Consider the following 12785-nt stretch of genomic DNA (forward strand, 5'->3'; position numbering starts at 1 on the left):
AACAATGTTTTTTCCCTAGTATTTTCAATGAGCGAAGTTTGGGCTCACCCTTTGCACAACAAACCCCCCCCCCAAATGAACAGTGTCTGGATCCATGAAATGACATCACAGTACCAGTGGCTTATTTGTCGGGAGAAGCATGAACAATTATAAATGTTTGGCAGAAAGTGCATTTTCAAGCAGATTAACCGAATGGGATGTCAATTAGTTTCAGAGTTGAAGAGCAGTAAATTAAGTTCCTTCATGAATTTCGAGTTTTAACTTGCTCTTTAAGCTTATCAAAGTTTTTGCCTTTCATCCAACCCTTTGAACAAGCTCAGAATATTGCAACAGTAACGACAGTGACAGGTCAATGCTCTGACGTTTTCCAGGATAAAGGTCGAGACAAGGTCACAGAATGAAAAGAGGCCCCAGGGACAAAAAAAGAGGGAATAAAAGTGGCTACACGGGGTCGGCTGAAAGAACAGAGGACACAGGAGCCTGGCTACACTCCTTGATTTCACGGACAAGCTTGAGAGGAAGCGAAGAAAATTGACGACTGACCCACGAGCAGCTTGATTGTTGAGGGGCAGCCAGCGTTGACTTGCCGGACAGGTTGTTGACAAGGCACGCCTCCCCGCGCTCGAATTCACCGGTTCCACTTCGGTGACATTCCGCAGGGCCATTTATGCGATAATGAAAATTTCAGGGCAACTCCTCGCGACTAATCGAGCCACTGTTTTCACAGGTTTCTTTAGGCCTGTTGACAAGAAGAAGAATCGACCCACAAAATTTCCATCTAATTCACGAGCCGATGGACGGTAATTGCCAAATTATTTTTTGAAGGGAGTACGTGTTTGGTATGGCAGACACCCCGTAATAAGTCGCCGCCTTCCCAGCAAAGGACTCACACTGCAAATGAAACTCTTTGGAAAGGAGACCTTGATGCAGCGATGGCGCCCATTGATGCTCCTTCATGGGTTGCGAAGCGCAACTGTCCAAAGTGGCCACAAAACTGTTATGTGGAGACCTCAAGCAAATCTGAGATTCGATTCTTCGACCAGAATTACTGATAAAAGGCCCTAATTAAGTCGGTTGGGAAATACTCTATAGACTAGCTGGCAGCAGTGACGTACCTCGGGGAAATTTGGAGGGGCACCCGGGGCGCACACATAATTTCAGGAGGGGGGGGGATACCGAATAAACAATGCCGATGGCCCGCGGCTTGTAGGTTGGGTACTGTTACACTTCCAAATTTCAAAGGGGACACTCGCCGGGGAGCAGGCCTGCTCTGCATCTGAAGGAGGTCCAGTGCACCCGTTCTTCCTCCCTGATTGTGGGATTTTAAAATCAACTTCTTCAGTATGGTCAACTGAGGGCGGTTTCTGTCGTAAAGCTGTAGATTATGGGACTATCATCTGGCAACACGAAGCTATAGGCTAATATAGGAAATCGGGTGAACACAAACTTTGGTTTTATTGTAGGATTGCGGACGTATGTTAATCTCTTTTGTTTCATGTTAAGGACTGCGATTTGTTCTTGACAAGTCCCATACGGTCTGTACACGATCATGATCGATAATTAATCTTTGCATGAAAACAGCATAACAAAACGGAGTGGGATAAAAAGCTCTTGCAAATTGAAAATTACAGTACTTTAACAGCATTTGCCAGAGTGCAGACAGAGTGGCGCGTCCAAACTCTCCAAGTCACCCTGCTTGTCTGTAATGCCATTGTAGAGCACCAACAATCCACGGAGGGTGCAGCCTACTAAATCAAGTGAGAATTTCTGGCCAGCTCTTTAGCATTAAAAGTGCCTCCCACAGTATCTTTTGAAAAAGGAGATTGTGCGGCCCCCCAAATGGTGAGATTGTGTAAATCGTTGCCAGGATCAACTCCCTGGGTCTTTGAGCTTTCATATGAGAGCAGAATGACTAAAAACTACGGTTGAAAAAAATTGGTCCTATACGTGCCCGGGAAAGTTGAAGGTTGCCACTTGAAAAATGGCTGCAATGAGACTTCGGAGAAAATCAATTTTTCGGGGGGTGATTTTGTGTTCAGGGAATAATTAAAAATGTAAGGGGCTAACCCACAAAAGATTTTAAAAGAAATTGAAAGATTAGGACCAGACAATAATTTAATTTGCATTTCACAAATCTCAGGGACGTTGGTATGCATGTTATTGGGCGCTCAACAGTGCTGATTTTACACTATTTTCAACATGGCTTGAATAAGTGGACCGTACCCGAAGTGTCGGGTGTGCATAAAAATAGGACTATTCCAGTCCGTCGCTGAAGGATTGACCACATTCCAAGAGTCACAACCCTTATATGACATTATTTTTTGTCCCATCGCCAACAGGTCAGTTGCCATGCCTGTTTATGGGTTCAAGGGCGCATGCGTATTTTTGGTGAAATATGCCAGGGGCTCCCATCTTGTGTTTCAAGTTTGATTACGGGACACCTGTGGTGACGAAGTAGACATGCAGAGGACCTCAATTCTCAAGATCGTCTCATAAAGAGACGCCTTGCTGGTACAGTACATGTACCTGCCATCCGGGCCAGGGTCTGTACTTGTACATGGTACGGTGTACACGTACGTACACAGCATCTGTCAATAACAGCAATTTCGCTCAACTTGAACACCCAACTTCCCCTGCATAAGCTGATGTCAATCTCAAAGCTGGTGACACATCTTTCTTCGTATTTCGTCCACGCAAAATGTTACATAAATCCGAAAGTCTTAACGCAAAACTGGAAGAGAGTTTTCCTATGGAAAATGTGTTAACTTTGCCATCCAAAATGTGTCGAAAATTTGCGCCAATATTCTTGAGTACCGCACAGTAATGCCCCCCCCCAAAAAAAAAACGAAAAGCGAATTAGATCGCGTGACCAACATTCCCACGGTGTATACTGAACGCCTTTGGCTGCAGTTGTTTAACAATGGCAAAAGCACCCTGTGTTAGTTTATTGGATATTTTTGGCACCACTCAATCAGCAATTGAACACAAGTAAACCAATGGTAATGTGTAATCTGAACAGATTTGGTGCCCAAATCCACTAACTTACACGTAGGCTGTATCTAACATTGCAATATGCGGACCCTGATTGCGTACACACCACCGTTTGTATAACGACAATAACAGTACCACTTGGGTTTAAGGTGGATCAAGTCATGATCAAATCAACTGCCAAGAAAGTCGCGAAATGTATGACTAATCCGTCCAATCAAGCAGGATTGATCTCGATATCTTTTTTTTCCTGATCCTCAGGTGCTGTTACATTCGATCAAACGCCGTGAAAGTGTCCAGGGTGCAAATTGACTTGACATGCAAAGCGGAAAGTGCGCAGTTGATGTTAACCGTTACAACCCTCCCAGCGGCAGTAGTTGGGAAATAATTTAGGCCAATTTAAACGTACATGACGCCATGGTATGCCCTTTGGGGCGTTCTCTACGAATTGAAAATACGTGGATTTGGATCGTTTAAAAGTAATGTAACTGTGTATACAACCACACCATAATGATGTGCTGGTTTTGCATGATAGTCGAAGGAAGGAATTTCGGAATCCAGAAAATCGAGTAGACCCTATAGTTCAATCGCTTGTTGGAATTCCAGTCGCATTTATGTTTGTGTCAAACACGTTCAAACAAACGTGTATGTGCTCGTCGGTTTAAGGTCTTCACTGGGTTAAAATAAACAGCTAGTCTCGCTTTATTAAATGACAGAAGTTAAGACTGTCTTCCATTGTGTTTAAAGCCGGGGGGGTGGGAAGTTGCCTATCCTACTGCGGGTGCGCATACGCCGCTGGGCCTCGTGGCGCCGGTGCCGTCTATCTTTTCTCGTTGTGCGATTGTCCATAGCGCCAAATACATGTACAAAGAAAGGAAGCATGTCAGAATCTGATGAAAAGATGACCCAGTCAGCACCTTTCATGAAGAAAAACTGGTGCACTTCATTTTCTGTATAGAGTATAACATAATGTGACAAAGCATAGGCACAAATGACTCATTCTGCTTGAACCGACGTGTCAAGTGCCCTAACAAGCGGATTATCGGCCCTAAACAACTCTCTGTAAACGACCCCCTGGGTAGACGATATATCCCAAATTGAATAAGTCAAGAAGTAAGTCAACAGTCACAATTTCTACTTCTGAATTGAGCATAATCCAAGTTTATGTGTAGACATTTTGTCGGGAGCCACCACTGCGGTACCCTATGGCTTACGCATCGATGTCTTAATCGCACGGACAGGACAAAAGCATTTCTCCCCACCGATCTTTCATCGTCCGCAGGTTTCATATTTTGACCAGTTTTGCCTGCAGTAGACAACGCGTCTCCAGCACTCTGTGATCAACAGTTTCGAGCCGCGTTTGATAGATGGTGTTTATGCCGATCTCCGCTGCCACCGTTCTTTCCGGGCTGGGAGCGTTCGCCGGGCATCGTTTGAATCAGTCGGCATCCCATCAAAGGGGTACAAACACTCTTATTAGGAATTCGTCTGACAACTCAAGAAGCATCTTTCAATCATTCGCATTCAACATTTGAATCAAAAATATCCCGCAACAATTTTTCATTGGCAGCTCTGGCTGTATACATGAATTAAAGTGTTTGTTTATTCAGTTCAAATCGTTCTGGGAATGGAACCAGGGGTTACGCCCAAAAGTGCATGGTCACTGTATCTCGACAGAATGGAAAGAAATCTGGGAAAGTGGAAAAAATAAAGTTCAAATTTAACGAGAGATGGAAGAGAAAAATCCCCGGGAAAAAAATTATTTCAGGGAAGACCGGCGCAATCAACTTGAAAACCCCCATCCACATCCGCGGGATTCGAACTAGGGTCACAGAAGTAGAAAGGCGCATAGAAGCGCCACTGCACCAAGTTAACGCCCCTGAAAGTGATGCAAAGTTTGGAAAAACGTTAACTGATGGGTGCTCCAACATGATTGTACGCAATATTAGGGCCTACAGGCAGGTGTTTCACACTTTCCCATCCCACAGTCTCTCAACCCGGGAACTCAACCCTGGGCGAGCCCAAGACCGCCCTGGGTTGGAAATTTGATTTTTCAACCATGTGTTCAAACCGGAATTGTTTCACCCTATAATAATTGTTTTGTGCAAACTAAGCTTTTAATGGGGGTGAGTTCAACCAAAAGAGGAGCATGTGCGATTTTCGACCCGGGTTGAAAAATCTCAACCCTGGTCCGGAGCAGGGTTGAGTTCAACCTAGGTTGAAGTCTATCTCGAGGTTTAGGTAGGGTTGGCACAGGGTTGAAAATTGAAACGTGCGAATCATCACCAGTTTTCAATCCTGCGTTACCCAGGGCGGTCATGTGTTCGTCATAGGGCTTAGACAAATTCACGTACCTTGGAACAACGGATTTTATGCCTGGAATTGGATAATTTTACAGGGCAATATTTGAAGTCTTCATCAAATATGATTGACAAAACGTTCAACGACGAGACCCTGTGGATCGACACCTACATTCCATTAAATCTATAGTTAACAGCAGGAACGATCTGCCATCCCTTGGTTTATACAGAACAAGGTACAAATTTACATCCAAGCATGGATCAACCACGTGACATAGAAACATTCGTAGGGATTGTGTGAAAGATCCAAACGCCTCAAATATCGGGTCTCTCACGCGTCTTGTTAACTGACTACACTCGACGAAATCCAAAAATGCTGCAAGCTCCACCGACCGGAGGGAGTATTGCTCCGCCCCGATATTGCTTGTTGAATTTGCCACAATTGTTTTCCACCACATAAACCCAAGAATGGGCTAATTCTCCGTCCCAGACAGGTTCCCATCCTTTGGGGAAGGCAGGAAATTGCACCTGACACGTCCAAGGAGGTCCGGGGAAATTGAGCAAAATCAGCCCGACCGAAAACAGCGCTGGACACACGCGGCCTCTGCGCGGCCAAGAAGACTTCCACCCTGCCCCTTTGCAACACACCAATTAACCCAGTTCGGCCGGGCAAAGTTAACCCGAAATGGCAAATTAGTCAAAATAATCGGGGCCAAGTGGAAGGAACTCGGACCTAGGTTTACCCGTGCATGTCTCGGCGCGGCAAATCTAATAACGCGAATGTTGCAATTGTGCGTTTCAACTTAAACGAATTTTGACAGCGGAAAGTAACATGTTTCAGATGTTTGTCAAAACTGAGTTATTGTGTTATACTGCAGGGAATACAAAACTCACCATGAAGTCCTTTATTAATGGAGAGTAGACATGCTCCCACGAGTCTGCTATAACCTGTAACAACATGAAAACAAAATTGGGTACATTATTATTAGAATTTCAAACATTCTTGAAAACAATTTTCCAATTTTCTGGTCTAGCCCAATTGACAGTAATTTCTTCCCTTCTCATGAATTTGCAATAAGTAAGGACCATTTACGATTGATGCAATACTTTCTTTGTGTTTCCGGATAAAGGACATTCGGATTGTTGAATTGAAAATTGGTTGGCTGTCATGAGGTTCAGTTTAAATCAGTTGAAATACTTTGGTTGAACATTTGGTCACTTCTGTTCTGATCTATCTGCGTGGTGTGGTCAGTGATTCTTCTAAACGCCTATAGCTCTTGGATACGATGGGACGAGAGGAAGATAACTTACATGTTAGACAATGGGAAGAGAAAATCCGGAGAACAGTAAATCAAACGTAGTCCCCAACTGGAAACCCTTGTGGTCAGCGCAGGACTGTAAAAAGCCACGTTGGCAAAGAAAATAACTGGCAGGAGTCGAATCGTGGTCAACAAAGATTAAAAGGAAATGAAAACTACTATGGAAACTTGGCTTTATTTATAGTTTCCACTCTACATTCAAAATCAATCCCATAGCAAACATATTTGTTCAAAGTGTACAAATATTTGGTTTCATATGTTTTTGTTCTTGCAATCTGCAAACTTATCATATTCAACGGGAATTCCAAAAGCATTTTGATGGGCTAGGAAAGGTACGGTCCGAGGCCGGCGACAAACTGTGTTTGAACTTCAGTTTATCACGCCCAAGAGACGAAATTACTCGGAAATATGGTGTTCTGTCTTCCGTTCCAAGGTGCCACTTTTAATAATTTGACGGATTGGCCCGGATATTTAGTTAATTGCCCCGTGTGGGCGTCCGTAATGGGACCAGGTGTTAGGTTCAGGCTTGTCCAGTCAGCGTTAATTTATCGGCCAGTCTTCCCTTATAGACTTGCTTCAGAACGGTGTACCTCTGGTCACAAGTGTCGAAAGGATTTTTGTCCACTGGGGGGAGGGGTTACGCGTTACACTGAGATGGAAGAGGCTCCATTCAGAGGGCTTTTTGCCAGCAAATTGGTGAGCTTCGTCACCTATCTTCCCTCTTTGTCGTTTCTCTCACGTTTTCTTCTTGTTTATTTCTATTTCCTACCCTCACTCTCCATCACGCCCATGCATCTAATCTGGTGCTGCCTCTGGAGGTAGATTTTCTGGGGATGTACTCTTACATTATCCAGAAAAAAAAACATCCAGGAATGGATTGACATCTTGTAGTGTACAACTGCATGAGTGGTGCCCACATTTTTGCGGGGCAAAAGGCATTTGTTTTTCAATCGATACTATCTTAGACGATATCATTTAATGTTGTAGATTATCGCATGGTTCTATGGACTAATCCGATTAGACGCCATAACTGCGGAGGCGCTGCACTCAGGCGCACATTCTTCAGCTTGACGCGCGCGTGCATATGGCAAATCACGACACCCTATTGGTCGAAGAGGCATGTAACGCGCGCGTACCACCTGTCCACGAGCGTTGTGCCTCTGCAGTAATGGCTTCTGATTCTGCTGGTCGAATTACACTATAGTTGATTATCATATTCAGCTCACAGCAACAAACAACCAAACAAAAACTCTTGATGGTGTTGTGACACTGACCAACATAAATGTCTCTCCCTTTTTCTTTTCTTAACTTTGAACAGGAATGTGGCTTGAAAATTTCGCACCAAATCTGTGACTGGACAATTTTGAGTATTAACGGTATGATACGATTCAAGTCGCCCTTCACATCGTTTTGCACGAAATTCACGTCAGAATTATTGTAACATTATTCTTGAAAAGTGATGAAGTAGGGATAAAAAAAATGCGAGCGACTCTGGACCTCCGTCTCAACGTACACACACACAGTAGCAACGCGGACTGGGCAAATATTAGGGACAATAATCACGTTATGAGTGGGAATATTCTCTCTCTATATAGGGCCTATTGATGACGTTTGAATGAATTTGCTAATGCTTCAAACAAAGGTCGATTGCAGAAATTACAGATATATCTGAGACTTGTCATATAAGGTGCATTTTGTTGAGACAATGCCTCGATAACAACCCGTTTTCAGGCATGGACCAAATTTCTTGAACGATCCTCACAGAGGTAGGCCCACCTGCGCAAAAACGACAATGAAAAATTCAAGGTGTGCAGTTTGGAGACACGTAATGCAATGTAGGCTATGCTGCAATTAAGGTTGGCGAAAAACAGCTAGGAACCCCCGGGCAATAAGGACACGAACATTAAGTTTGTAGTTAAACATGCCATGCAGTACGTAAAATAACGGAAAGGGGTTGGTCATTATATACTAATAACATCAACTTTGATCAAACGCAGACGGTTGTGTGTCATCCTTTCTGAGCAACTTTGAACTGAGTGGGATTTGTAATATTGTTTTGTCGCACAAGGCCGGATCCGCCTACTTGGGAGGGGGCCACGTTGGCCCCGCTCATCCGATTCAGCCCCGCTCCTATTGTTCCTCGGCTACATTTTGGGGTCAAAGGGGCACGGAGTATTGCATTATGATTGCAACAGCTAGACATCAAAAGCTCGCCGGTGGTACAGCCCCAATTTGCCCGAGAAAACACATTCACTGGGATCACCCAGGGCTGAAAAAACACCGTCACGCTGGGAGCCAAAATTGCCCTTGCAGCTGCGGCGCGGCATGCTCAACGCGCAAGTTTTACACGCTTTGATATTGCGGCATTTCTGGGCGAATAAACTAGGAATTGTTGTTGCAAGAATCTAATATTTTTGTCTACTCTCTCTCATTCAGGTAAAATGATACTGTGGCGTTTGAAGGTGACAGGCTAGAGTCGAGGAAGTCATGTGTGGAGAGCTACTATTCCTGGAATTATGCACGCGAGTGAGGGCGCTTCATAATAAAACCAGGCGTCACCATCCTGTCCAAATCGATTGACTTGGCAAGGATATAATCATTGTGTAGGGGTAAATACTGGCGTTGGTCATTTCCACGGCGACAGTGATGGTTTTGTGCTTATACGGAGGTGTTCCTCTCAACTTCCCAACTTCCCTTTTAGATCTGCTTCTGCGTGGTATCATCTTGCGTCTTTCTGGGCGCTTGGATTGTCTGCAACTGGTTGGACAATTCAAAACTACCACGGCCACCTAGTCGCATAAAAAGGCCCGCTGGAATTTCCGCTCTTCCTATTATATTTCCCCCGATATCAGCGGCAATATTTGTTACTCAATCGGGGTCTATCTTGGAGTTTGTGGTGTGTTGTCTTGTGAACTGGATGGGCCATTCTCTGGAGACAATTAGTTACATTTTCTGAAGAGAAAAAAGTGCTCATTCACAAACGGCGCACAGAGTAAATATACCACACTAGTATACAATTAAAAATGACCTATACTCCAATTATGGGGCGGATTCAAAATATTTGGGGAGGGGAATACTTTTGGGGACAAAAACTTTGGGAATTTCTTTATTTAACCTTTTATTGGGGCGTTATACATATTTTGGGAAGGGAGGGAAGTTGCATTTTTGGGAGGGTCGGGGATGACCCCCGCTCAACCCTCCTTGGGTCCAATGGTCCGATTCAGTCAAAACTTTGCAGGTGCAACAAAATGTTTACATCAAAATGTGATTAAATAATGGAACGAGATCGGAAGTGTCGTGAGATGATAAATTAAAGCGGCTCGTGTTAGGGCACCCAGTGAACCAAATCAGGGAGCATTCTTGGCCTTCTGGTCCAGCTGCTGGGGCTATAATGTCTTTTTCTTAAGGTGATATCTGCGTGCACATAACATTGATCCTGGACTTGTCGGTTTGTTGCTGTCCGGACTAGACATCTTTTCCCCGTACCCTGTTTAGATACAATCTAGATCCCAATCCACTCGTCTTCCTCTCCAACCCCAGCCCGCTGTCTTGGAGCTAACTCGACACAATCCGGTCACCTGAGCGTTCCCTGCCCCTACCACGTTGGAGCCAACATCCGCCGTTTGTAATATGCCGCTGCAGACAGGGCCTAACCTGCCCGTAGCTGACAATAGACTTGGATTCATGTTTCGTTTTGCTGGTGGCCTTTTAACAAAAACCGACAAGCTCTGTATGTCTGCCCAACGTCAATCCCGCATTATTTTTGGAGGGAAGTCGTCCCTTTTTGTGCGGGGAAAAAAGTGGAAAAACATAATTAAAGTTGATGGTGGTAGAACTGCTGGGATACGCTGATAAGAGTCAAGAAATTCCTCTCATGAAGAAGGACAGAGGCTCAGATCATTCAACGACTCAAGCTGAACGGGAGACTTTAAATTAGCATAATTATTCAGCTAAAAATACGAACGTTAATATTCTCGCGTACGTAGGACCGCCCTTGTTTATTCCACTGCAATGGAAATATTATCAATCCCGTTTCGATCAATATTTGTGCAAACCTGAAAAAACTTGGCACACAGAAACAAAATCGCTACAAATGTGACAACTAAATCACGCTGCACTGCTTGTATCACGAATGATAAATATTTGTAACACCGTGCAGTTTTGAAAATTGCATAAGCGCTGATTAGGATTAAGCAAGGGTCGGGATGAACTTTGGAGTTGGATATTATTTCTGAACTGCGCGCGTTGGAGCAAAAATACATGTATATGGAAAGGCCCCGTATGATAGCTTAGGAAAACGGACAGATCGGGTAAATATTTCCAGCAGGATAAGTCTTCTTCAGTCTTCTGCCTTCTGCCTGTAAGACCAAGTATCGAACATCAGTAATTGCTAGAACCCAGCAAACTCCTTGCCCGAATGTTGTAATGAACTTGATTAAAGTTCTGTATGGGGGCCTGCATGGGGCCCAGCGGTCTGGGGCGTAGAGCCCAAGATCTGTGGGGAGTTTTTTTTTTAAATGTGGGTTCGAGTCTATCGCAAACGTTAATGGAGAGTGTGTGTCCATGGGCAAGACACTTTACAATATGTGATGCCGGCTGCATGGACGGTGATTTTTTTCCCTAAACAAATCATACCCGTGTGAGTACGGGGTCTGTACAACATTATACAAACGTGAACGGTGAGGGCGCCCATTCATGCGCTCGGAAATAGTTTAATTTCTCTCCTTAAGGCAAAGAGCATGAATTATTCGGCAGTTCTTGTTATACTGAAGACACACCTTTTCCAGATGTATAAAACGTGTTTGGAATTCAAAAGTTTCAGACCTACATTTCCAAAGTGTTTTTTCGTTTGCACGGTTACTTCCAGCGAAACTCGGGGTATAGCTGCTGAAGTGGAGGTGAAACGTATTCACTTGCATGGTGTTTGAGTTAGGTTATCTAGGCCAAACTGTGTTGGGGAATGACATGCAATAATTTACTTTTAAACCATCATTCTTCCTTATTAATGACTGAGAGCACAGCTGAAGGGCTTTAGTTCAATCTAAGGGTATATGATAATTGACACACTTTCCTGTTTTCCCATGTCACTCTCCCTTGGAGGGATCGTATTGTTGGATACAGGGGTAGGACTCTAGAGTGTTATTTGCTCGCGCGTAAGATGCAAGACGGTCAGATCACCCTCGACATTATTTGTGTGGCTTTCCTTGTTTTCTGTTATGATTATTTTGTAGTCTGAAACAGCCATCAAATCTATTTGAATTATAACAAGCCACTACTTCCTTCGAGTTTGATTCAATAAGCCCGTTAGCATATCGAACTTAACCCACAAATGCTGCCCTGAGTTTTTGAAGAAAATCCTGAAAATTGAAGATTTGAATATTAGATGTTCAGCGCAATCTGGACTTCTGTGCAAATTACTTGTACTCCCCACCTGCGTTGATTATCCTACAAATGGATTTCATTTAAACCGGGAAAATCAACACTGGGTAGAGCACAACTGAAATCTGCGCAAGATTCAAGATTGCGCTGAACAGCTGTGTCGGACAAAGTAACAGTTTAACACGCATGTTAGCAGTGGGCCTATTTTTATGTTCATGAAATTACCAAGATACTAATACAACAATATACCCATGTATACAAGTCGAGTAATCGAGGAAGTATGACTCGATCCAGACCACTCTCAGTTCTTGGTCACACTTAAAGTCTGACACCGACTTGAAGTTTGTGCGCGAAACGACGAAACGCCCGTGCTCTCGCGGCGCCCTGTTCAGTGAAGGTTTCTCCAATGTGTGACCTGACTTTTCCAAGATATTTTAGCATGGCTAAACTAACTGACGGAAGGCCAGCTTCTAAGCAAAATTTATAAACAGGCACTAGTTCAGAGGGCAAACTTACCCGGTTACAAATCCAGTTTTCGTCTAAAATCTTGTTGTACGCGTATAGTAGGCCTAACATCATTATGACTCTGACATGTCTGAGTCTCGCTCATCAAAAAGCCTAGCCTCTCGCTGGGTGTGAAGTTCGCTCGGGACTCCAGGCTCTACAGTCATAGCGTCAGTCTGTATCTCTGGATTAAGGACTCCACAAGGCAGTCTGAGTTATTCCACTGGACGTCCGGGGCAGGAATGTATCAGAACTCAAAAGGAAACACAAGTCAGCGCATCTCGCGCTCACGGAC

At 44.1% G+C, this 12785-nt stretch overlaps 1 protein-coding gene across 4 annotated transcripts in view; it reads right to left on the reverse strand.

Annotated features, from left to right (window-relative positions):
• Nucleotides 1-12754, reverse strand: part of LOC110973153 (uncharacterized) — an 82201-nt gene extending 69447 nt beyond the window's left edge. For 2 of the 4 annotated variants that reach the window (XM_087130353.1, XM_087130360.1), the window contains exons 1-3: nt 12503-12742; nt 6600-6683; nt 6183-6236 (exon numbers count right to left, since the gene is read on the reverse strand). The gene's annotated coding sequence lies outside the window, so the exon portion shown is untranslated. Of the gene's footprint in view, nt 1-6182; nt 6237-6599; nt 6684-12502 lie in introns of all 4 variants that reach the window. The other 2 variants (XM_022223725.2, XM_087130362.1) reach the window with 1 other exon arrangement.
• Between the last annotated feature and the right edge of the window lie 31 nt (nt 12755-12785).

The sequence above is a fragment of the Acanthaster planci genome, linkage group LG02 (genome assembly GCF_054643075.1).
Source record: "Acanthaster planci isolate LZ-2023a linkage group LG02, COTS_SCS, whole genome shotgun sequence".
In the NCBI taxonomy this organism is placed as follows: Eukaryota; Metazoa; Echinodermata; class Asteroidea; order Valvatida; family Acanthasteridae; genus Acanthaster; species Acanthaster planci.